We start from the raw sequence: 25755 nt of genomic DNA on the forward strand, positions 1-25755 counted from the left end.
AACTGGACTAGCCATATAAATATGTGGCTACAAGAGCATGTCAGAGGCTAGGAATCCTGCGGCAAGTTGTTTACTTCTTAACACCCCCCCCCACCCCCAGCTGTGTGCCAACTACATGGAGCAATTCAGGAGTGCGATGGAATGCTCCCTACTTGCCTCCACAAAGCAGCCTGCTTGACTGGCACCCTTTCCACAAACATTCACTCCCTCTCCCACCAATGCACAGTAGCAGCAGAGTGTACCATCTACAAGATGCACTGCAGAAGCTCAGCAAGGCTCCTTAAGCAGCACCTTCCAAACCAATGACCACTACCATCTAGAAGGACAAGGGCAGCAGCTAGATGGAAACACCATCACCTGGAAGTTCCCCTCCAAGCCATTCACCATCCTAACTTGGAAATATATCGCCGTTCCTTCACTGCCGCTGAGTCAAAACCCTGGAACTCTCTCCCTAACAGTGCCATTGGTGTACCTACAGCACACATGGACTGCAGCGGTTCAAGAAGGCAGCTCACCACCACCTTCTCAAGAGCAATTAGAGATGAGCATAAATGCTGGCCCAGCCAGTGACACCAATCCTGTAAATGAATATTAAAAAAATCCAGCAGATTGTTTACAAGCGACATGCGATCCTGCTTGTCAGTTTTTCTTTTCTGCAGTCCACTCAGATGAAGGTTGATACAATGAAAATCTATGTCCATTTGCTGAGACTGTTTTGAGTTACTGTAGAATTCTTTGTTGATCTTTTACTAGATCCTGGAATTTGTATTAAACTTCTTTAAACACATCCAGGGTAGTAACTATACCAGAACAGTAAGTTCTGGGCATACATAAGTATTTGTGATTTTTCAAGATGAAATACTGATCAGTGCAAACTTGTGTTTTAATCCCAGAATATAGAACATGGCAATTACATGGTTTCATGTTAGATTGTTCTTGTTTGCAATTCAGTACAACCCTGTCTCTGGGATTCCTGAGGAGCCTGGTAAAGTTGTCAAACATTTCAATCAGGGTTAATCTGGCAGATATTTTGTATTTCATGTCATGATTTGGATGAAGGCACATCAAATGATGTTGTGCTTCATAGAAACAATCTGGAGGACAAGATCACCCAGCACTTGTGCTAAATAAAATGGCTGATTTCCATCTTCTGGTGTAAAACTGTCTAATTTGATTTGCAGTTCTTTAAGACTCGCCTGAATTCCAAAGGCTAATAGCATTCAGTTTTCTGGTCTAGGGTAATTTGTGTAATTACTCACAGCTTGAGGTGCACTCTCAACTGGGCCTGGAGTTGCCATGATCAGTGGGGGAGGAAAATTGTGAAAGTCAAATTAAAAAGAATGGGGATGACTAAAAGAGAATGTCACAAGGAGCGGGATAGAATTTTAGAAAGCTCCTGAAGGACATTAGGAGTCATCTCAACCCAACATACTGAAGGGCATTGGACTAAAAAATGGCAGGCCTTGATGAAGGGAACAGGGTCCACTGGTGCAAGCATAAGTTTGCAGATGAGTGATTGTGTAGCACAGCACTTGGCTTCCTAACCTGTGGTTGCTGAAGTTGAAGTGGCACTGAATGAAGTATTTGTAAGAGAATTGCCATTCTACCATCCATGGGGTGAGATGGTGGCAGAGTGGTAATATCAGTGGTCTAGTAATCAGAAAGCCCAGCCTGATGCACTAGGCATGTGAGTTCAAATCCTGCCATGGCAGCTGGTGGAATTTAAATTCAGTTAATATAAATCTGGAATTATAAAGCTAGTCTGATGGTAACCATGAAACTGTCATCAATTGTTATTAAAGCCCACCTGGTCACAAATGTCCTTTAGGGAAGGAAATCTGCCATCCTTACCTGGTCTGGCCTACATGTGACTATAGACCCACAGACATGTGGTTGACTCAGTTCAAGGGCAATAAGGAATGGGCAACAAAAGTGACACCCACATCCCATGTAAGAATGAAGGAAAAAACAAGTTATCCTTGATTTATTCAGAAGTGGAACATAAATGTTCTATGAGGTTTAACTGAGAAATGTATGCTTCTATTTACAGTTTTGAGTTCCAGTGGAACAGCCAACTTAGCCATCTATGTCACTGCAAACAGGAGATCAGTGCCTAGTGAAAGGCAGGCAATATTATGTCAGGTAATATTTCCCACAGGTAAGATTGTGACCACTCAATCATGGCAATTAACATCAGCTGGGATAGTGTTCACCACTCGCAAGAATTTTTAGGAATAATTTTGTGACTATTGGGCTTAAATTGAGTAGTCCAGCCATCAGGATGAAACTTGATTCAGAAGAGCTATTCTATCTCTGGAGAAAGTATTGTTTGACAAATAGGGAATCATTCTATTAGAGGAGACTAGAAGTGAATGAGTGAGAAAGATGATTCACTGGAGGTGTTTAAATTCATGAAAGGTTTAAAATCATATAACAAAGTGGGTTACAATGGTTGAAAGGCTCATAACCAGAGAATGCAGGCATAAGGATATGTTTTTTATGCAACAGTGGTTGAGGGTTGAAATACACTGTCTGATATGATGGTGGATGTAGTTTCAATAGTAGTCTTCAAAAGGGAATTGGATAAATACTTGAAGAAGAAAAAAATACAGATATGTGGGGAAAGAGCAGGGGATTCAAATTTTTCTATAATCATCTTGAACTCGCTGCTCTCGAGGATGGTGGAAGCAGAAACAATCAATGGTTTGAAAAGGAAATTTGTAAAGGAAATTTCATTTTTTCATAATATTACTGTGGGATACTGAAGCAGGCTTGTGGGTGCTGTGTGTGTGTGTTATGTGTGTGTGATTAATTTACTTGAACTGAAGACAGTCAGATTGCAAGGTTTAAATCATCAAAGGGTTGAAGTCCCAGTAGATACATTATGAATGGGAATTTGCATTAGGAGATAAGTGAGGAGTGAAGTGTTAGCTGTTTGAATTTCAAAGATGCATGAACGGATGTTTTACAACTGGCAAAATCATAAATAAATAAGGCAAAATTATTAAGTTTATTTTTCCAGAATGTGCTGGCCATAATGACGATGTAAAAGATTTTTATATTCTGTGAAAGGTAACTTCCAAAGAAATTTTAAAACAATGGGTTTTAAAGATCAAAAGGGAGAACATACATTTAAGCAAAGATTGAAAGCTACATAGTGAGTGGCCATGTGAAATCATAGAAGGTGGGCTGTGCAAAGACAGATTTATGAAAAGCAGCCATTAGCTAACCTGAGAAGTGCTTGCTTGTTCAGAAAGCAAGGTTTTGTTTTAGCCTTGAATTTCCATTGTCGAGTGGGAGGGAGAGGGAAGCCCTGTGAAATACCTCCCTTATAGCAACAGTGGGTACCTTACAGTAATGGTATTAGATGTTTTATAGATTAAGAATCTATTCGGGCTGTTGCCTGGAAAAGGGTGTATACTTGGGAGACTAGTTAAGTGGGCAATGTTATAAGGCTAAATTTAACCGTGTAACTATAATCTTGTGTGCTTAAGTTTTCTTTTCTTTCATTAATAAAGGTTTTAAATTAATATTTAAAATCTCCAAAAGTGGTAGTGGACTCTTTACTTCTGACTTCAGTGCACACACCTTTCCATAATAAAAATACAATTTGTAAATTGTTGTGATAGCTTGGCCAAGTTTCCCTTTGGCACTTGGTAAGCCCAGCAATTACCACCCTCCATATCATAACAAAATAAATGGGCAATTAAAGGAAAAAAGGTTGCAGGGCTACAGGAATAGATTTGGCAAATGGAACTAACTGGATTGCTACATGGATAGCCAGCATAGAATTTATTGGCTGAATGGCCTCCTTCTGTGCCATAGATAACTCTATGAAGTGACAGGCTTGATTTATTACTGGTGATGGGGATGGGAAATGCATATTGCTCCCGTGGCAGAGGCCTGACCAAATTAAGTGCCTGTCAGGCATTTAACTGGCCAGAATGGGCCTTCCTCAAGACTTTGAACCTCAATGGTGGAAATTTTGTCCTCTAAGAGCTGCCAGCCATTAGAGACATTGCTGGCACCTCCACCTGGAGCTGTGGCTGCTGCTGGCAGTGCTACATGGACCCACAAAGGATTGTCGTTGGATCCCTGGACTCAGGTGAGTTAGAGCGGGATGAAGGTCATGGGAAGATGGGGCAGGGCATCAGAGACAAGGGGCGGCATCGTCCCATATTTGCACCAAGTGCAGCAATAGGCTTGTAAAATGACATTTTAGCCACTGGCCGCAATGGCAGGTTTTCCCGCTGTATCGTCCCAAACCCACTGCATCCTCAGGAAACAGGCCATTTCTTATGGCTTCTCTGGTAGGTAAAGACCTACTGTGAGCCCCCCAAAAGTGATGTGATGCTTTCTGTGAAGCCTGGCGCTGATGACTGCAAGTGGTGACCAAAGCAAGGTAGACAAACAAACCTTGAAGTCCCTAGTGAAGTGCAGCCCGCCAGGTGCACATCGCTTATGTGCTGTTGTGAAACACGTCGGCGTGTTTTCCCGCCGTCATGAGCAGATGATCCAGTGGGGTGGGGTGGGGGGGGTGGGTGGTGGGGGGCGGGGGGGGGAGGGGACAATTCTGGCTGGTTGGCCTTATATGCAGAGTTTCCGGATGTCCGATGGCGGGAAACACGCCCCACCATCAGTGGGCTGAGCAGATGATCGTAAACTGGTTTCAAGCCGTCGTGAAATTGATCGCGCCATATCGTCCACTCATGCCACTGAACATGCCCAATGCTAGCAGGCATGAAAAATCCCAGCCAAGGGCAGGGTTGTGGCTTGCAGCGCCCCCTCTCCCCCAACCTTTCTGATGTTGGGTATCTCAACCGGACACTGAGTGCCTGACAACAAGGGATTCCCTTTGCAGGACACTGACAAATCTGACAGGATGGAGAAAGACTCATAAACACCAGAGGAAGTCACCCAGCATTATATGGCATAAGTTTCTGAAGCATTATTTGATGACTTCAAACGTCTGCTTGATGAGGAGCCTCTTTTGCCCATGCAGCTTATTTTAACTGTTCCCTGCTACGATATGGGACATTGGTTGCAGAGAGATGTAATAGTTGCACCAGGTAACATATCTTTTGAAAGCCAGACTTCATCTTTGAAGGGTTGTGTGATATTTAGTTGCCTCAAAATAAAAGCATTAAAAGCAATGTAAGAGCATTTACATGTTGATGGGATAATAACACTTTCCACTGAATTAATAGAGGCTATCCAACCAGTTTCCCCATTCCTTTCAATGTTTCGAAAAGAGTGGACTGTCTTAAAATGAAGGCATGAGTCCTCCCAGGATATTGCCATTAACTTGAATAATAAGGTTAATCTTATCTGATGGCACCTGAACTTTAATGGAATGAAAGTTGTGGGAGAGACCCAGAGAGGCATGTGGGTGTCATCAATGACCTGCTTCAGTCTCTGAAATCCTATCACCTACAAAACTTTTTGCGTCCTGTCAAAATTTAGGTCTTTTTCAAAATGTGTCTCTTTTTTCCCACATTCAAATCTTGAAGTACTATTGGAACTCCCAAAGGAATTTCATCCTGACCACTTTCCTGAAGACACAAGACTATTGTAAGATGTTTGTTTTGAAATACAAGACTTTCATTTACAATTGTTAGGCCTAAATAGCAACTGAGAGTAATGCATCAATGAAAATCCTAGATAAACCTAAACAATAGCCAAAAAACAACTTTCAAATTATCACTGAAAAGTCCTACACTCCTTTAAGATACTAGCTCCTAACAGTCAGACATATAAACAGTCAAGCATTTGTTTATATTTTTAAATTATTTTATGAGATATGGGCTTTGCTGGCAAGGTCAGCATTTGTTGTGCATTCCTAATTGCCCTTGAGAAGGTGAGTGAGCTGCCATCTTGAATTGCTACAGTCCATCTTGTGTAGGCACACCCACAGTGCTGTTAGGAAGGGCGTGAAGGAATATGTGATGAAACAAAAATGAAAAAAAAACTAACCTTAAGTTTAAGTCTGGATTTGGAGTTCAAGTTCCCAATGGGCCTCAGGCCTTCTGTGCATGTGCTGGCCAGGAAATGGCTGCACATGCGCAGTCTGTGTTTTGTTACATTTTCGGGTCTTCTGTACATGCACCAGCCAGAGAATGGCCGCGCATGCACCATTTGTTGGTTTCACCATTTTTAGGCTGTGAATCAGCCCTGGGCACATGTTCAGAAGAAAAGTGAAACAGTGCGAAACTGCAGGTGAGGTGATCTGAAGAGGAGTCTCATTCAAAAGAAGGTGTCCTAGGGAGCAGAACATGTGGAAAGGGACAGGGAGAGAGCCCCAAGCAAAGAAGAAGATCCAAAACCAGTGAGTGGGCAGAAACAGGCTCCAGAAGGCAGTACCAGGTAAGGGACAAGGACAAAGAGCAGAAACAGATCCTGTTAAGCAATGTTGATAAAAAGGAGCAGAGCAATAAGTTCTGAATTAAAAAGTGAGAGCTGTGAGGGGCAAACCTGAAGATAAGTGGGCTCAAGAGAAGCCCTGAAGGTCTGAGAGGGCAGCCAAAGGTTGGTGACTCCATGCTGCAGGCTGTAAGGGCAAAGTTACCCTTTTGGAGCAGTGGTGTTCTGCTTGGCATGGCGAAGACCTGAAATTGTGCTTGGAAGGTGAAGCTTGACTGTACACAGGGATCCAGGGGAAAGGAATCTCAGAAGGCGAGATTGAAACCCTGGATGTGGATTCTTGTTAAAGCTGTCTGTTTAAGAGCTTGTTAAAGCTGTTTAGAGAGAATTCCAAGCAGATTCTTCAAGCATGGAGATTGGAAACCCTCATGAGAAAGGCAGGGTTTCTGGAAGAGCAGTTGGCTCAGTTGGCTGTGACAACCCTCTTGGTGGATTGTTGAGGAATCCATAGAATCTGCTTAGGTCGCATCTGTCATTTACTTTGGAGTGTGGTGTGCCTGACCATGGTTCGCCAATTGGTTCAAATGTACTGCATACTTACCCTGAATATTAGACTATAAGATGGACAAGGTAAATTGTTTGATCTTTCTGAGTTTGTGTGTGTCTGTAAAGAGAGAGCTGGGGTGAAGGAATGGTGAATATTTGAATCATTTCCTTGTGTTTGTATTGAGATCTTTCCAACCTTTTTTTAATATAGTTCATTTTTCTTGTTCAATAAATGTTTTATTCTTTGTGTTAAAAGTTCATCAGCAGACTCCTGTGAATTTGTTCAGTAACTTACCTCCACAGTTTCTAAAAAAAAATAAAAGTTAGGATCTCGCAAGCCAGATTTACCTCTGGGATCTGACTGGCCTAGTATTAATATCAGCTGGGATCTTAACAAATGGCAACATCATTCCATGTCAGGATGTTGTGTGGCTTTGAGGGGAACTTGCAAGTGGTTGTATTCCCATGTGTCTGCTGCCCTTGTCCTCTAGCTGGCGAAGGTGCTGTCAAAGCTGTGGAGTGTTGTGAGAACAGGGCTTTCAAAATTTGTGAGACTTGGCATAGAATTAATCTCATGCATCTGAAAGTGTTGCATGGCAGTGCAGTCTCTAGAAACTTATTTGGGTGTACAAGGTGCTTTTTTCAATTGTTAGCAAAGGTAACTTAGGTGTTTGGTAAAGGAGCATGACAGAAGTAGTAGTTGTAGCCATGAAAAGGTATTAGGAAGGAGCCTGTTAAAGAAACACTGCTGGCTTACTTAACATATGTTATCCTAGACACAGGGCACGGCAAAAACTAGCCCAGACTAGCCCATGGTAGGTGTGAATCCAGTGATCATCAGTAGATAGGTGCCAGTCATTAGAATGCTAAGTAAGAAGAGACAAGGGAAAACACTTAGCACTCATTGTGACAGCAATTACAGGTAACAAGGTGACAGTCACTGGAATGCCAAGATACACACAAAACAAGACAGTTGGTCTAAGGCATTTAACACATATTGTGATAGATTGCGAGCCTACGTGACTGAGAACACATCTTCAGTCACGAAAAGGCAGGGACCAAATGTATAAAAGACAAGGTAACAACTCAGAAGACAGAGTACTGTCTTGGATTGGATTGACTAAGACAGGCTGTCTCTGCATTTGCTTGAATAAATGATCAAAAACTGCATCTGAGTCTCCAAGGTGACAATTTCACCAACAACAAACTTTAAAAAAATATTCTCTATCTGTAGCACTCTGAATCAGTGCTGCTCCCAATCAGTTAGACATTATGCTAGGCCTCAAACTCTTAGGGCAGGATTTCCTGGCTCCGTCCACTGCTGGGATCATTCGGTCCCACTGAAAAGCAATGGGCTTTTGGCTGGACTGCCCGATCTCCTGCTGTGGGTCCTGCCACAACAGGTCAGAAAATCCCAGCCTTAGAATCGGCCCTTTTATTTATCTAACAAGTGAGTTATGTATCGATATAAACATAGTTTGTTATGCCAAAATCAATAGGCCAAAATTTATTGTAAAACTAATGATGTGGCTAAAGGTGCTCACTTTTGTTTATGTGCAGATCAAACAGCAAGTTTGAACAAATACAAATGCATGATTATACATGAAAATCTGGATGTTGTTGTCATTCTTCCATCAGCTCTACAAATGCAGCATCTCACCATCTTTCTCCTCATTTAAAATTAATCGAACTCTGTAAAGTCCTTGTGTTTAACACACAACCATGGACTAAACTCATCACAGAAAGTCAGGGCTTATCTGTTTCTGTGTAAGTACCTTTTTAACGGTGTGATATGCCTTGATTACTTTCAAACAATGTCTCTGGCACTGAAAATTAGATTTTTCAAATTTGGCGATTCATTCCTTCAGCTTTTAATTTTTGGAGTTTAAAAAGATGTTTTTAATTAAACATTTAAAAAAATTCTTCCAATCTCTTCTTTCTTTCTCTTTTAATCCATTCTTTCTTTTCCTACATTGTTTAGTTTTATCTAGCCTATTTGACATTGAATTAAATATTCTAACAGACACTTTGTGGTTAAAATTATTCTGTTCATTAACAATTCTTCAATTTTATTAATTAAGGAGATACACAGTTGGTTTCCCTGTTTTCACAGTCCCAGATCCCCTGTGCAGGGTGCTGTGCCATTTTGATGTCCTTCATTCAGCAGCTTGCTGTGCCAAAGTGCATTTAAATGAACTGGGCAAGGACTTATTCAGTTGTGGTGGGCCACTGATATCCACAAGGAAGCTTCAGTAGGTTGAGCACTGCACAGCTGCTCTGTCTGACATTCCCAGAGGACTTCAGGCTTTAGTGAAAATAAGTAACAACATTTTTCAGCTTGAAGGGGAGACTTCCTGCTTCTTGCAAAGGGTAACTGATTCCTTTTACAACTTTCTTAGTCAGGGTAAGGCCTTGGGCCTTTCTGAAGGTTTCAGTGGTACTCCTGCCAGCTCTCAGCTGACAAGAATTCCAACAAAACTTTGTAAGAGTATAATGAGTGGAATTTCCAGGTTAGCTTGAAAATGTTCCCCAGACATGTTCCCTTGATGTAAGGGGCAAGCAGAGCATTTGCCATCTTCTCCTCAACTGGAAATTGGGAACTTAAAGAAATCAGGGAAATGGGTTCCACTGCAACTTGTGCCACTGGCAGGTGATCTCCCTGCTATCCACCTGTTACCCCAGCCACAATTTTGAACAGCAGCAAAGTAGTGGAAAGGGCCTGGTTTTTATAATATACAACTGTTGTATATAAGCCTATAGGACCATGATTAGATATTTGACCTGAAAAATAGTGAAAATTTTACAGACTGAAGATCAAGCTGAAATTTAGAAAACTCTATCAGCATGCATGTTAATATCTGTATATCACTGGTATCCTTGCTCAGTGTTAGTGGCAGCAGAATAATGATCCTACACTTTCATCAAATCACCCCATAAAGTTTACATACATTTGGAACTGACTGCTGTCCACCTTTTCCTATCCGCTAACTGGTCTGTGGCAATTAGGTGACCTCTAAATCTGAGTGCTGATTACCTGAGATTACTATTTCCCAATTAGCAGCAACTTGCTGTTGTTTCACTCCCAGTTTCATGGTTCCTTTCTCCAAAATCTGGCTCCAAACCTTGGCCACCTGGCTCTCTCCATCCTTAGGCACCCCACCCAGTTCAGTCCTGGGTGAAGGCTGCTTCCTGCTGTCTCCCACACTGTGCCCTATGTCCCACTTTGCCCCTAAGGACCTCAAGCTCCTGCCTTGTGCCAGACCTCCCACTCACTCCTGGGGCTTGGTGCCAGGATTCCTGCTGACTTCTGAGTCTTCATGCCAAGCCTCTTGCTGTTCCAACCTTGGCACGAGGTCTGCCACTCATTCAGACCTTGCCACTGGGCCTCCTGCTTGCACCGGGCCTCCGCGTCAGACCTCCTGTTTGCATCAGTGCTAACTCCTGAGTCTTGGAATCAGGCCTCCCATTTGCCTTCCGGGGTTCTATGAAACAACAGGCCTCCTGCTGTCAGCATCACTGTGCCAAATCTTTACTCTCTCAGCCTCGATCTGGAACTTCCATTTGTTGCCAGGTTTCCCACTTTCCCGGCCTCAATACAGAATCTGCCACTCTCCGGTGTCCAATACAGACTTAATATGGAAGACTAAAGGGAAAACCGAGTCATGAACTGTTGAGTGAATCGATTTGTTTCAGTAGACATAGATGTGGTTCACAAATAAATCACTGAGTTGAAGTGCAGCTGGACATAAATAACTGATTTAACAGAATCTATAATGTATTTTCCTTTACACAAACCTCGTTTTGCATCCTCTGAGCTTTCAGTTTTATATCTTCCGTATATTTGTGCAGGTAATTTAAAAATTGAAAAAAATAAATTTTCCATACTTAAGCATTAAATACTTATATTAAATGGGTTTTGGTCACGTTATTAAATTGGGTCAAAAACAGAAAATGTTGGAAAAACTCAGCAGGTCTGGCAGCATCTGTGGAGAGAGAAAAATAAAGTTAACACTTAGAGTCTGTATGACCCAAGGCTTGGCAGCAAGGCAAAGAACAGCCAACAGGGCAATGGCTTTCCCTTTCTTGCATGGTTTTGAGGATTTCAGGACTTGAGTCTGTCAGCCAATGCTGCAGACGTAGCCCCTCAGGCCTGCTGCAGAGCTTTCTGGTGCAATACGGGGGCATTGTTTTCAGATAAGTAGGGGGCTTATGTTTTTTTCCTGGGACCTTATCAAGATTCATGATTGTTCCACAGGTGTCTGTTGTTGGTACTCTTACTTCTGAGTCAGAACATTTTGAGTTTGAGAGTCAACCCAGAGGCTTGTGCACAGAATTTAGGCTGACGCTTCAGTGCAGTACTGAGGGAGTGCTGCATTGCCAGAGGTTCCATCTGTCATAAGAGATTTTAAACTGAGACCCCAACTGCCCCTTCAACCTTGAGTGAAGTAAATTATTCCATAGCACTAACTTGAAGAAGAATACAAGAGTTCCACATGATGTCTTGGGCAATATTTATCCTCAAATAACATCACTAAAAAAGACAGATTATCTGGTCATCATCACATTGCTGTTTGTGTGAGCTTGCTATGCGTGCATTGGTTGCCCTGATTCCTATATTACAGTAGAGAAGTTATATATGGTACCAAAAGTGCTTAGTTGACTTTAAAGCACTTTGGGACATCCTGAGGCCATAAAAAGTGCTATATAAATGCAAGTATTTCTTTGAAGACCACTTTCAATCGATGAAAGTGCCATTGAGATCTTACATGAGTGGGATTGTTGGGATGACCTGGAACATGTGGCAGAATCACCTTCTCCACCTCTCACTCTGGAATTTCAGACAGCAATGTAAACAAAGCAGAATTCTAGTGGACTCAGGTTCCACCTCAAATTCCTGGTTTTCACTGCCCTTCTCCAACCCAGATATTTCAGGCCCATTGCTTTGTTCTTGGTTTAACAGTAATAATGAAATGTTACAAAGTAGTTACAGCACAGATGCAGATTCCATATGGGTCTTCTCCCGTTGCTCTTTGTCTAACCTCATCAAGTATTTTTCTGTTCCTTCACAAAAGCAAAATATTGTGGATTCTAGGGGCTGAATTTACCCCCCATAGGGGAGGGAGTTGATGGGCAGGTGTGTACAGGTGCGCTTCTGATCACGCCCCTGATCGGAGACGCAGCGCCATTTTATGTGGGCGGGCCAATTAAGGCCCGGCCAGCGTGACATCCGCACAGAAGCGCTATGCGCTCCTTGTGCAGGTGGGGGGTCGGGGGGAATCCCTAAAATCAAGAGTGTGCTCTTTCACGTATACGCACGAAAGAGCGCACTCATCTCCCTGAGGCTAAGTGCTGCCTCAGGGAGATCAGCTCTAAATGTTAAAAACCTAAAAATAGAAAAGTAAAATTTCCCTAACAGGTCCCCTCATGTGACAATGTCACATGAGTTGGGATATGTCCATAATTTTTACAAAAGCTTTATTAAACTTTTTTAAAACCTACATGAAACCTCATCCCGCCCGTGGATGAGGTTTCATGTTTTTTCTAGTTCCCGCCGGGGCTCCTGGCCTGCCTGCCAGCCTTAAGGTTGGACGGGCAGGTCCTTTAATTACTCAATTGATCCCGTCAATGTCCTCAATTGGTCATTGACAGATCAGTGGGCCCGCAGCTGATTTTGCTGCGCCCCCGCCTTCCTGAAAACTTAAATCGGGTGTGATTAGGTCAGGAGCTCCCCCCGATGTCACCGCACGTCATTTTATGCGTCGGCGAGTGGGCCCCGGCCCCGCTTGCCGACTCGTAAAATTCTGCCCGTAGGAGAAAAAATTAAATAAAATGCTGGAAGATGCTAGGCAGAGCAGGCAGCATCTGTGGAGAGAGAAGCAGGTGTAATGAACAGAATTTTAACTGGCAAATGCAGGTGGATTCCAATAGAGACACAGGGTTAAATCCCCCCAAAATGCTGGAATGTCAGAACCTGACATCACTATGCCCACTTACAGTTTTTATCGGGGTAAGTTTGAAGGTGTGCAGGAAACCCCCATGAGGCTGTCAGATCTGTAATTTAAATAAGTAAAGAGCCAATTAATGCTGACTTTACCTCAGCATTCTTGCTTTAACAGCCAACATACAGGCTTCCCAAATTGACATTCGCCAAGTCAACAAGCAGAGAGCTCAGCAGGATTCATTACTCTGTGAAGCTGACAGGTTGGAAATCCTTTGAACACTGAAATTTCATAGCCATTCCTTTGCCTAAGAAAGGCAAAGTACAAGACTTGCGCTCCCAAGCCGTTTTCTGAGAGTGTAATTTCCACATTTTTGGCAGTAATTTCACCAATCTTCGGCTTCACTCTGCTTAAGCTGCACTTTGCTGCAATCAAGTTTCATTGCAGCACCGAAGCAGGTTATGTGAATGAGGAACAAGAGGAGCAGCAAAACCAGCAGCACCAGATGTGACCAAACCCGATTCCATGGACTTCTTAACAACCCACGCAGACGCTTGTCGCATTGTGAACCAACCAATCTCACTGAAATTTCATCTTTCTCACCAACCTCTACATTTGAAGATCTGATCTTGGAATTCTCCGGGATGGTTTCAACAATGGCCCACCTGGCAGGGTTTCAATCTCGCCTTCCAAGATTCTTTTCCCCTGGATCTCTGAGTATACTCAAGCTTCACCTCCCAAGCACAATTTCGCATCTTTGGCCGTGCTAAGCTGCTTCAAAGGGGTACTTTGCCCTAGTGGCCCACTTAGCTGAAAGTCTGTTCCCTGCAGATTGCAGAGCCTACTTCTCTGCTCCATTCTTTTACCTTACCTTAACAGGACTGATTTCTGTCCCCTGGCTTTGTCCCTTGCCTCTCTGTATGCATCCCTTGTTCTACACCCTGGGACACCTACTAGATAATAACTTCCGTATCAGGTCATCTGACCTGCCTTTTCGGTCTGCTCTCACTTTCTTTCTTCTGTGCAGGTGTGCAGAATCAGTCCTTGGTCTGGAGAAAATAAAATGGTAATTGTAACCAGTTCCTGGGCATTGCATGCATGAAAAGGCCAAATATTGCTGGGAATCGGAGTTCCTGACCTCCAAACTAAAGAGGGTAAGTTGAGGTTGCATTACAATAGCGCAAGTAGAGATAAATGGGTCTGATATGATAGTCATTACAGAGACATGGTTGCAAAGTGACTAGGACTCGTACCTGAATGTTCAAGGGAATTTGACAATTAGGAAGAATAGGAAGAAAGGAAAAGAAGGTGAGGTGGTCTCAATAAAGGATGAGATCAGTACAGTGGTGAGAAACGATCTTCATTCAGGAGATCAAGATATAGAGTCAGTTTGAGTGGAGATACGAAATAGCAAGGGAAAGAACACACTGGTGGGAGTAGTTTATAGGCACCTGAACAGTAGCTACACTGTAGGACAGAGCATAAATCAAGAGCTAATGAGGGTTTGTAAGGAATAATAATCGTGGGAGATTTTTACCTCCATATAGATTATCCAAATCAAATTGGCAAAGGTAGTTTTTGGGGATGAGTTCACAGAGTGTATTTTGGACACTTCCTTAGAACAATACATTCTCAGGCCAATCAGGGAAGATGCTATTCTAGACCTTGTGTGTGCCGCAGACAGCGAAGATGGAAATTGTTGAGCTGCTTTTCTTGGTAGCTGTACATTTTGATAGCTCCACCACTGGCAGTTTCAGATTGAAGAATGGAGTGAAACAAGACAGCGCCCTAGCCCCCCCCATTCTTTATGACATGAACACAAAACACCCTGAAAGTGATCTTCTGTGCCAATACTGTGCACCATGGCCCCACTTCGACCTATCGCAAAGTGAAGCTAGACCACAAGGTAAACTTCCACAATCACCTGAAGAAGGTAGCAACCAAGACAAAGGCAAGAGTTAACTTAGTCTAGAAACTGGCAAGCACAAGCTGCGGGTATTAGCATTAGTACTTTGGAGATCAGCAATGGCTCAAGTGTACACAGTCGCTGAGTACTGCGTACCAGCATGGGCAAGAAGTAGCCATATGTGACCTGTTGATGTTCAAATGTATAGTGCAAAGCAGTGCACCATTGAAACCCTCAACAGACCCTAACAACCTGGCTGCTCATGCTGTTGCGGCATCGCTCCTCATTCATGGGCCATTTATGAATACCCATGCTTAACCGTTGACAATATAATTTCAACCCTGATGAAGTTTGGAAAGCCAAATGGCATTCACAAGAAGTCACATACGAATGCCTTGTTAAAGACTTGATGCAGAAGATCCATGACTTTGAGCTTCTGCGAAGCTCATGGGCAACCCTAAACTACATCTGTGCAAACCATGGCACGTGCGGAAGCTTGGTGAGCAAATGGAAAATTAACAAACTCTCCAGTGTGTGACTATGGTAACCAGGCCATAGACCATTTAACAACTCAATGCCTGATTCACAAATACAATGGAGGCTTACAGTGATACACTCACTACTCTTGATGCAATTATTTGCTTAGCCACCCGAATGTAACACCATTGTTGTTACTCTATATCTACAGCCGCCATAAGAAATAAAGGCTGTAACTTCCAATCTCCAGGGCATTTTAACTGGGGGCTACCCTAAGGTGTGCTGGGGAACCCCCATCCATCCCCCCCAACATCGGAGGTCCCCAGGTAAGGATTGCATGGCAATTATCCGGGAAGTTCAAACTTCCATTGGGCAATTGTCCTGCGCTGGAAACCATCTGAAAGTATAATATAAATCGTAAACTTTGGATGGTTCCAACTGTCTAACCACAATAGTTACCCATGAAAAGTTAGAAGAATTAAAACAACTTCTACCACCCCCATAGCACTCCCCCCACCACACTGACCCTACCACAGGCCCCCACTGACCACCTGAACCCCCCCAACTGACAACTCAACTCCCCCACCCACTAACCACCTTTCTCCCCAGGACACTTGACCCACCCCCCCACTGACCACCCAACACATCCCCAAACACCCTACCCAGCCCCTTAACTACCTGACCCACCCCCAACCAAAAGAACCCCCCCCCCCCCAACTAACGCCCCCAATGACCACCCAATTCTCCTGACAACCCGACCCTCCATCACTAACCAGTCGACATCCTTGGCCGCTCGAACCCCATACCCCCAGTGACTAGCCATGTCATGAAGATGGAATGCAATGAAAGTGGAGGTTTGGCTTGAACTTCTAGTTCTGCAAATGTTCTTCCATGGTATTAGATCCTTGTTCAAGATGGACTTGATGATCATTGCAGCTGGCTGCTTACATTGCCAGGACAAGGTAATCCGCATTTGCAAATTTATGTTACTTTGTTGGTGGCATGTCACTCATGTAGACGTTTAAGAGCACCCGGGCAGTACTGAGCCAGGTGGCAGTTTTTTATTGGAAAGCCTCAGAGCAAGCTGCTTTTATCACTCAAATAGGGTGGAATCCTCCCATATTGGCACAAAGAGCGGTAGCGAGCGCGAAAAAAGACATTTTACCCACCGGCCGCAATGGCGTCTTTTCACGCAGTATCATTCCATTCCCTCATTAATTATGCATTAGTGGGGAACACACTGGTTCACTAGTGGGCGGGCTCAGATTTGCCCACCAGCACTTCCTTGCTGCAGGCGCCATATTTAAAATGCGCCAGAGCTCATGCCTACTTGATGTCTCCAGGCTAGGACTGCTACTGGTGACAGATGGCTCCGAAAGCAAAGAAAACAACAGCCCTAAAATTTAGTGACACCTCTCTGATGTGCCTGCTGGGCACAGTGGAAGGCCGCTGCGATGTCCTCTACCACCGCTCTGGCCGCAGGAAGTCCGCCAGAAACACCAATCTGGCTGGGGAGGTAGTGGCAGCGGTGGTCAGCACCAGTGGAGCACAGAGGAGGTCAGCCATCCTGTACAGGAAGAGGGTGAATGCTCTCATCTGTTCTGCCAGGGTAAGTCACTTTTCTCATCGCTCTCAACTCACACACTCACAAACCCATCACACACCCAAAGGGATCTCACACCTCAAGGAACAACACAACTATCTCTCACACACACCCTCACATCTCCATCAGGCTCATATCTTCTTCAGCCTGTGTCCTCATCCCATCCATGGCTCTGCTCACCACACAAACATTCCATGCAGAGCCATGTGTCCTGCTCACATTCTCTCCATCTATTTTCATGCAGGAGAAACTGGCTCACAACAGCAGGGAGAAGTCACAGACTTCTGTGGCCCACATTAGGCCCCTCACTCACTTTGAGTGCGCTGACTGGTGAGGACATGGACCGTACCTGTGGTGATGCTAGTGTCAGCGGACCCAGCACCACAGCATCCCTCCCTCAATGCAAATGTGAGTGCTCTCTCTCCTGCTTTTGACTCAGCTGACACACACTAATTGTCTCTACTTTGGTTTACAGGGAGCTCTGCCAAGCAACTGACACCCGTAGCCAGCCAATCCCTCAGCTCTATCCATGTCCTCACCTCCAGCCAAGAGGACACCTCCACCATTGAAGAGCTGGAAATAAGCAGCTTGAAAGACCTATGAAAGTGCTTACCAACATCCTGCATCAGCACAGAAACACACATCTCAGTGGGACCAAAATCTAGAGCAGGCTTGGATTCAAAATCTGGCGGTCACTGCACGACCATGTGTCCTCAGCAGGAGGAGGCAGGTTCAGCTGAGCTCCCAGGCACTCGGGGGACTGCTGGGGATGAGGCATCTGCGATGTCCAAGCCAGAGGACAAGCCTCTGGCTATGGCTTTCCAATTCATTGTGGAGAGTTGGCAGATGGTGGGTGAGCATCACACAGAGCTGTTGGAAACCCTCAACAGAGTGGTGCACAAGTTGGAGGAGTGCATCTGCCTGTTCTCTGGTAAAGTGGTGCCCACATATGCGCGCATGGAGGTGTCCATGGGAAAAATGGCAAACGCCATAGAGACCTTGGTCCAGCAGAATAGGGCACCTCGATATCCCTCTAGCTGCTCCTTCACTTCAAGGAATCAGGCCAGGGCCCTCAGGCACCTGAAGGGAGGTGAAGCAACACCCCTGGGTTATCCACTCAGGAATCTCAAGGGTTGTCCTCTCCCTCTACAACCTCTTTGCCTGTGACCCCCTCAAGCTCATTCTCTGTCACTGCAGAGGGAGCAGCTGGACCACAGGAGGACAGCCAAAGCAAGCTGGGGTTCTCAAAGCCTCAGCTCTCCAGAGGACGCACACTGGAGTCATCAGAGGCAACAGGGCCAACCATTGCACAGGCTGTCTCCATCCGTGCTGCAGATGTCAGGGCAGCACATGGAAGAAGTGGTAGGCCTAGAAAAGTTAAGAAATTCTGATCACAAGCTATTGCAGGGTGAACACATTTTGTCACTTTATAACCTGAAAATATCTCCACTTTCACTGAGTAATGTATAATGGTACCTTTCAGCTTCATTTACAGCTTAGCAAGTCCTCCACCTGCATCCCCCTGCCACTATCAGTTCAATTGTATGCAGTCGGACCACGAGTGATTCTGGAGGGAGAAGTGGGTGTGGCAGGGCTTTCAGTGCCTCATGCAAGCAATCTCCCATGCACGTGGAGCCTTCCTCCATCACGCTCATTTCCATGTCCTGAGCATTTTCAATGCTGCCTGCTGGGGTTCTCTTTCAGTTGTCCATCTGAGCTGACCTGCATCTCTACCCATCCACTGATCACACTCCCATGCAGCATCTGTTCCTGTCCAACGCAAAGCTCCGCTTACTTTTGATTTGAGAAAAATAATAGTCTTCAAGTTTCTGCTCAACTCCCCCATCCTTTCCCCTCCCCCAGTCACCCATGCCCTTTCTCCCATCACCATTGGCCTCTCCTGGCACCACCTTCCATCTTTTCACTGTCACCTGCCAACCAGAACACTTTTCTTTCCAGAATCTCCAGGTGAACATGTGCGTTCCCTACCTTCCTGAGAATCCCATCCTCATCCATATTGACCTCCCCAACTTCCTGCTTCCCACCACCCCCCGCCGGGCCTCCAACTTGCCACAGCCACCCTTGCCGTCCATTCTACTGCAACCATTGTACCCTCACCCTCCCACTCCTCCGGCTCACTCTGCCCCCTCTCATACTCACCATCCCTCCTACCAGTCCTTCCTTCAGTTTGCTGCCGAGGAGGCAGTTTCCAACTCCACAGACCCCTCCTTTGCATGTTCGCCTGGACACCCCCTCCCCTTACTCCCTCCTCCACCCTTACTCCCTCCTCCACCATTATGCCTCCCTCTACCCTTACTCCATCCTCCTCCCAGATACCTCCCTCCCTCTGAACTCCTTCCTCAACCCAGACTCCTTCCTCCCCCTATAATCCTTCCCCCCGAACTCCTTTCCCCCCCCAAACTCCTTCCCCCCTCTGAACTTCTTCCACCCCTAAACTCCTTCAGCCCCCTTCTTCCCCCAAACTCTTTTGCTTCTCTGAACTCCTTCTTCTCCCCGAACTCCTTCCACATCCCCCAACCTCACGCCCCCGACACCTTTGCTCCCCCCCTTCCAGCCTCACCCCCGACAACTTCGCCTCCACCCACCAACCTCACCACCACCCCTCACCCCACCCCAGCTCTCCCAGTCCCACCTCAACTTTCATCTCACACTCCCACCCTGATACACCTTCATTTCCCACTCACAGCTGGACCTTCCTTACCCCCACTGACCGATCTTCTATAGTAGCCCATGGCCAAGACTGTAATGTTTTGAAGCAGACCCAAGATATCGAAGGACACCTCCCACCTTCCGAGAGCTGCTTCACAGAGGAGCCATGTCTAGAAGAATCCACTCAGCACGCAATACATGTGTTCCTCTGGGGTCCAGTAGCTGTAGGGCTCCAGCATCTTCTGCCCCTTGGATATCCACGATCTGTGCAAGGCCCTAATGGTAAGTCCCGACTTCGGCACGTCACACTTGTCCAGACATGGGACAGGTGTGTTTTCCTGCCGGTGTAACAGAAAATTTAGTGTGGGGGATGATTCTGGTTGGCCGTTACTTTGCATCCCATTAGCGGGATGCAAAGTGGGTTCACGCCGGCCTCCAGTGGGATTGGCGTTCCACCATGATGGACAGCATCGGATGATCCCGCTGTGCTTTCATGCCAGCGCAAAACTGCTTTCTGGCCTTCTCGCCATATTGCATCCCCCCCCCCCACCAGCCATGATGCCTGATGCCAATTGGGCCGGAAAATTCCGACCATAGCCTCCTATTATCCAGTGTCAACCATAGCACACAGCATTTTGAGGCAGGGATGACCCTAGTGAGCATCAGCATCATCTTTCAATGCAAACAGTGTTGTATGCTGATGACAGGTCTATAAAGGCTGCACCAGTCTTTGGTTTCTTTGGCAACCTGACCTCAATGTGCATTGTAAAGACACCTGGTTGCAATAGATGTAATTAAACTGGAAACCCGCTTATACTTTGGAAATCACCAAGGAGAGGGTTAATTCTCCAGTGGACAATACATTCAAGGAGTTTATAGGTTGACACACAGGAGTGATGTTGACCTACAGCTTCCTGGGTTGTCAGTTGACTTGCTCAGTTTGAGTATGACAATGACAATTGTCTCCTGCCATGTTTTGGGATGCATTTGGATTCCATAATATGATGTACAGTTTTATTAGCTGTGCCTTGGGGCCTACTTAATGAAGAAATTCCAGAGAAACATGTACTCTGCCATCTCCCTTCCCTTTGTTGTGGCTCAACTGCACTTCACTTTATCTGTGCTGATGACGGTGGGTTCTTGTGGAGTAGTTGAAGTGATGGCTTCCATCTTGGAGTGGCAGTGACAGTTAGGGGGAAAAACTTCGAAATTTGTGATGGTGTCCTTTTCATTTACGGCTAGGGTATATTTTGGGTGGTAGTGGCTAATTATGAATTTGCATCCATGGATTCAATACTGGCTGTCTTGTTGTTCATTGTAACCATGTGTTATTGGAGGGTGAGGGCATTAATGTTCTACGTCTTCAACTTTTTTGCATGATACTGGCACTTTATTCGGAAAAGTCCCTCAATATTCCATTAGATAATCCTTGTTCCTCGAGCCTAAAGAGGGATGTTATAGTGGTTTGAATGGTTGCTCTGAAGACAAAGAGATTGTTGACCAATTTTTGGTTGCTTGGTTGATGGCAATAGCTGTGATTTTTCACTTAAAGGATTGGGAGACCATGGAGGTTGCCATCGTCTACTTCCTTGCAAATTGAAGGAAGTTGTTCTCAAAGTGATAGCTAAATATGCATTTGATCTCCCCAATGTAGTGGAGTTGCTGGTAATAATTCTGCTTTTGTCACTTAAAGCTCCTGTAGACCGATCTTTTGTTTCTTTAATTGTCCTGTTAATAACCTCTTCTGCCTTGCACCACCATCCCTTCCGCCATTTAATCACTGCTGTTTTTCACCCTATTGCAGGTCTTTCCTTTTGTTCCTTCTTCCCCTCTCCTAATTTGAAAATTAGAATTAGACCTTTTAGGGGAGAAATTATTAAACATATATACACAGTTTGGAAGAGTAATAAATGCACATTAATGAGTTGTATTTGCAATTTATCAATTGTAATTTTTAAATCTGAGATGGACAGGTATTTGTTATCCACAGTGTACTATGGGATAGGGGGTACAGGTGGATATATAGAGCCAGGTGGCAGATCAGCCATAACCTTGTTGAATGAACGAACAGGCTTGAGAGACAAAATGTCCTGTCACTGTTCCTACGTTTCCCTAAATGTTCTCCGACTGACAGCTGATCCACTTAACCCACCTTATTCCCCAGAACCAGGTTCAGCAATGTCTCCTTTGTCATTGGCCTAAGAATATAGTGCTAAAGAAAATATTCCTGAAGACATGTCAGAAGGTCTTCTCGCTCTCTGCGCCTAACACTATTACTATCCCAATCTCATCATTATTATCATGTGTGCTCTGCCTGAGGCCAGTCCTTTGCTCATAGTCTTTCTGTTCTTTGTCAGTCTTTTCATTTTCCAATAACCTCTTTTAATTTTCAAGCTATCCAGCATTGATATTCTTTTTCTTCTATTTCTTCCTTTTCCTTGAACTCTTCCCTCCATAACATCCCATACTAGTCTGTTTCCTCTTATGATGTGCCCTGCCCAGTCTCGCTGCCTTTTCCTAATTACATTCAGCAAATTTATATGTTCATTCGCTCTCCTCAACACTTCATTCTTTGCTACTTTTTCAGTATAACCAATCTTTTCCATTCTCCTCCAAACCAATGTTTCAAAGCTATGTAGCAAGTTGGTCTCCTCTTTCTGTAAGGTCCATGTCTTGCTTCCATTCAAAACAACACTCCAAATTAAGATCTTTACAAAGTCATTTTTTGAGTTGTTCATTCAGCTTTCTGGATAGCAGCTGTCTCCTCTTACTGAATACAACCTTTCCCATTGCTTTCCTTTTTCTTATTTCTTTGCTGCATTTTCCATCTGCAGTTACTATTCTTCCCAAATAGTTGATTTTTTGCACCTGTGCTAGTTCTTTACCTTCTATGAATATATGAATATTTCTTTGTGATTTTGAGATTTGCATCACTTTGGTTTTGCTGATATTCTCTTTCATTCCAAAGTTCATACCTGCTGTTACTAGTCTATCTACTAGTTTTTGTAATCCTTCTGTGCTTGCTGGAAGTGCTTAGTCATCTGCAAATCTAACTGATGTTATCATTTGTCCCCCAATCATAACGCTAAATTCTGCATCTTCAAACATTTCTTTCATCATTGCCTCTGCATAGATATTGAAGAGGACTGATGATAAACAACACCCTTGTTGAGCTATCTTTCCAGTCTCTTCCAATGGTTTTCAGCACTGTCAAGAGCTTAACCCAATCAACCCGGTTGAATGCTTTTCAAAATCTATGAAACAAACATATAATTGCTTTCCAAACTCTAAACTGCATTCACTCAATAATCTTGTCGATTGCTTCTCTCATCCCTTTCCCTCCTTGGAATCCAAACTGGTTATCTACGATGTAGTTCCGTACCTTCCCATCCACTCTCTTTGTTACAATTGTCAACACAACCTTTGATGCATTGACAATCAGACTAATTGTACCAAAGTCATAACATGGAGTCTTTGGCTTCCCAGAAGGAAAAAAACAGTAAAAACTGGGAAATAAAAATACTGGTCTGAACTGGTCTTGCATAACTTAAAATGGAACACCAGTAAAAACTGACAAGTATAAGTACTGGTCTGAACTGTTTTTTCCTCTTGGCTTCTTTCTTAGGGTGATCATTTTTTGTCGTCATGAAGTCCTCTGGCTATTCCCTAAGTAAATATCTTTACACATCTTAGTAAACTTTAATATTACATTCTTTCTGATGTTTTAAAGGCACTTTTCAGGTTTTTTTGTCAATTGAAGCCAATTTTCTAGTTTATATCTCATTTGTTGCTGCTTTTATCTAATTCTCTAGCATTTCTGGAATGAAATTGATGTCACCAGTACTCTTCTTCTAACTGAATCAATGCAGGTTTTTCAAATTTGCATATGTTCTTCAATATGTTCCTTCCATCTTTTTCTTACTCCATCAGGGTTTGTTGTTAAAACACCTTCCTTCCTCTCTATTGCTAATTCAGGTCAATTGTGTGAGGTCTTCTACTGATATCATTGTATCCCATTAGTACCTGTCACAATGGTTAAGTTGTTGGTAACTAAACTGGCATCACAGTGGAAGGCAATGGAGAACCACCGCTGAAAACAGCTAAGTAAACATCTCAGAATGGCATTAGAACAAATAAACACCAACAGCGTAGAGAGGAGCCCCTATCAAAGGATGGGTACTGTCATGCTCGGCAAGGGAGCAATTGAGGCTTCCCAAGTCACCATCCAGCGAAATCTTCAGATATACAAGCTTGTCAGTATCAAAAGAACAGGAACGTGAAATGTACAAATAAGAACGGGAAAAGAAAGCAGAGAACCCAAAGCAAGCAATGGAAAAGGAAAAAGTAAACATCCTATGGTTATGTGAAGTATGGTAGACATAAGAAGATCACTTCATGAACAGTGCAATAACAGAAAAACAGCTTCAATTTTTCGTGGCCTGTCCAACCTTGCAGTTGGTGGATGGGCGAATCAGCCAAGCAGCGTTTGCATTTTTCATCAAACCTCATCCAAGGGTGGGATAAAATTTATGTTATGAAATAAAATAAAAATAAATACCTGTGGACAGCATTTTTATCAGTTATGTTTTCAGGTGATTGTGATGCATGAACATTTCTTTTGCAGCTTTTTAAACCTTTATTTTAGCTTTTTCAGGTCTGCAACTCCCTGAGGCAGCTCCTACCTTCAGGGAGCTTTCTTGCAGTGCTCATCTATGCCTGCAGAAGCATCATCGCCTGCCCTCTTCCCCCCCCTATCCTAGCAGTGCTGAGGTTTTCAGTGTGCCTTTCATGCTGGCTGGCCATTAATTGGCCAGCCTGGGTGAAATCGCGGTTGGGGGCAATTGCAGTTGGGGGCTCGTTTCCCGACCACTCCCGGGCCCACTGATCACACATGCTCACCAAAGGTAAAATTCAGGCCCGTGAGTGATGAGATGAGAATGATATACACCAGAGAAGAGAAGGAATGTGAGTTAGATAAGGAAACTGTTAACTGCAGGAGTGATGCCAGTGCAAGTCAAATTGACTGATACTAGTGAAAATAAAGGGCAACCATCAAACAGTCTGGCCTCAACTGGCAGAGTATTGACAACACGTTCTCAGAATAAGTTCAAGGTGAGGGGCAGAAGGTTTAGAGGGGGATGTGAGGAAAAACTTTTTTACCCAGAGGGTGGTGACGGTCTGAAATGCGCTACCTGGGAGGGTGGTGGGGGTGGGTTGCCTCACAGTCTTTAAAACGTCCCCGGATAAGCACTTGGCACATTCAAGGCTATGGGCCAAGTGCTGGTAAATGGGAGGTAGGTCTGGTGTTTCTCACGAGTCGGTGCAGACTCGATGGGCCGAAGGGCCTCTTCTGCACTGTGTGATTCTATGATTCTGTGAAAACAGTGGATATCATATCAATATCATTAAAATATATATGCCTACAAGTGAACTTCCAGATGTGAAAGTTGATGAAATCGATGATAGAATTGAAGGACTAATCAAACAGGAGAGTAGAAAGAGCTATGTGATTGTTATGGGAGATTGGAACAGTTTTGTTGGAAAAGGAAGAGATGGCAAAGAAGTAGGGCCACATGGACCTGGAAAAAGAAATGTGCGAGACAAAAATTTGCTAATTTTTTGCAGAAGAACAGGATTCATGGGAAAGCTCAACCTGGAGCTGATACAGATTCAGATCATAATTTTATGAAAATGGTAACAGTATTCCGACTGAAGAAGATCCAACTGAAATATGTAGAAAATGGTGGAACACAAGCTGAAAGATGTAAATAAAGAATTTGTAAATGAAGTAAACGAAGCACTAGCCAAAAAAGATAAGGATACTACCAACACAAAAGAGTAATGGAAACAGATTAAAGAATCTCTCAAGGAAGAAGCGGCTAATAGTGTAGGGTTTTTAGGAAGAAAAGAGATCAAGAAACCATGGGTTACAATTGCAATTTTGTAAAAGACGAAAGGACAGAGAAAATGGAAGAATATTAAAGCAAGCTGAAATACAGATACTTAAAAACAAGTTAAGAAGAGAAACAGAAGAGGCACGAGAACAATGGTTAAGAGAGCAGTGTGATATATTCGAAAAATTGGATCGGCTTGATGGATGGACCTTATATATCCCAGTCTATATTAGGATAAATATAGCCCCAAAAACAAATGTAGTTTTTGCACAGATCTGTAATTTCTACACAGATTTGCTTCTCTATATCCTTCCCACCAGTTGGTGACCTACAAACGTAGCAATGTAGCAGCAGCTCTAT

This window comes from Carcharodon carcharias, chromosome 12, assembly GCF_017639515.1.
Source record: "Carcharodon carcharias isolate sCarCar2 chromosome 12, sCarCar2.pri, whole genome shotgun sequence".
Lineage (NCBI taxonomy): Eukaryota > Metazoa > Chordata > Chondrichthyes > Lamniformes > Lamnidae > Carcharodon > Carcharodon carcharias.